Below are 1,679 nucleotides of genomic sequence, written 5' to 3'. Positions count from 1 at the left end.
TTACAACATTCTCATAAATGTACGAGAATAAAGGCTTCTTGAGACGTCATCTGTACTTCTGTGTAGAAGGTGTCGGACGTTTCGCTCCTCATCCGAAGAGCTTCGTCAGCAAACTAATAAGTGCTGGTAGCTTAGGCCTTAAATACAGTAAGAGTGGGCGGAATTGGTGTGCCAACACCCTCCTCCTATTGGTTCGTTACACTAAGCCTGGGCGGAGCAGTGGTATAATCCTATCCTGTTATTCACACCTACGATAAAAGGGAAGTGTCGCTCCCTGAATTGGGTATGAACGACTCTGATACTGGCTTGTTAGCATCTATTGTTCTGGCTCGGCCCTGCCTTCACCTCATTTGCAAGACTAAGAGCTGTGGGTTTTGGTCTCAGTAACCTGCTGAACACAGGGTCCAAATTAAACCTCAAACCACCATTCCGGTTCAATGATGGGTTCTGTTGTTTGACAAAAATAGCTTCCTTTACTCCTCTTTCAAACCATCTGTTTTCTTTGGCCAAAATCTTTACCTCGCTGTTCTGAAAAGAGTGATTGGTAGCTTTCAGGTGTAGATGTACTGCTGATTGAGGACCACTAGCATTGTCCCTGCGATGTTGATAAAGCCTTTTTTGGAGCATTTGCTTAGTTTCCCCAATGTAGTGCTCTTTGCATTCCTCATCTTTACAGTGGATGGAATAGACCACATTGCTCTGTTTCTGGTTTGGAGCCTTGTCTTTAGGATGCACTAATTTTTGTCTCAGGGTATTTACTGGTTTGAAATAGGTAGGAATTTTGTGTTGCCATAAGATCCTCTGGAGTTTTTCGGAGACCCCCGCTACATAAGGGACTACCACTCCTCTCCTTTTTGCTTCTGTGGGCTTTTGGGTTTCTTTCCCTACTCTCTTCTTTTGACATTTGTTAAAAGCCCACCGTGGGTACCCACAGGTTGAGAGCGCTCTCTGGACATGTTGTGTCTCCTTTTTCTTTCCCTCAGCACTAGTTGGTATTTGTTCCGCTCTATGTTGGAGGGTCCTAATAACCCCTAGTTTATGTTGTAGTGGATGGTTTGATTCAAAAAGCAGGTATTGGTCAGTGTGTGTGGCCTTTCTAAAGACCTCTGTAAGTAGCTGTCTGTCCTTTCCTATAATTACCTTGCAGTCTAAGAAGGCTAGTTGGTTTTCTTTAGTGTCCTCGCGAGTAAATTTGATATTGGTGTCCACCGCATTGATGTGATCTGTGAAAGACAGAATTTCTTGTTTTTTGATTATGACAAAGGTGGGCTTTTAACAAATGTCAAAAGAAGAGAGTAGGGAAAGAAACCCAAAAGCCCACAGAAGCAAAAAGGAGAGGAGTGGTAGTCCCTTATGTAGCGGGGGTCTCCGAAAAACTCCAGAGGATCTTATGGCAACACAAAATTCCTACCTATTTCAAACCAGTAAATACCCTGAGACAAAAATTAGTGCATCCTAAAGACAAGGCTCCAAACCAGAAACAGAGCAATGTGGTCTATTCCATCCACTGTAAAGATGAGGAATGCAAAGAGCACTACATTGGGGAAACTAAGCAAATGCTCCAAAAAAGGCTTTATCAACATCGCAGGGACAATGCTAGTGGTCCTCAATCAGCAGTACATCTACACCTGAAAGCTACCAATCACTCTTTTCAGAACAGCGAGGTAAAGATTTTGGCC

Source organism: Dunckerocampus dactyliophorus, chromosome 4 (genome assembly GCF_027744805.1).
Source record: "Dunckerocampus dactyliophorus isolate RoL2022-P2 chromosome 4, RoL_Ddac_1.1, whole genome shotgun sequence".
NCBI classification, from domain to species: domain Eukaryota; kingdom Metazoa; phylum Chordata; class Actinopteri; order Syngnathiformes; family Syngnathidae; genus Dunckerocampus; species Dunckerocampus dactyliophorus.
Note: the sequence above shows the minus strand (reverse complement) of the source record.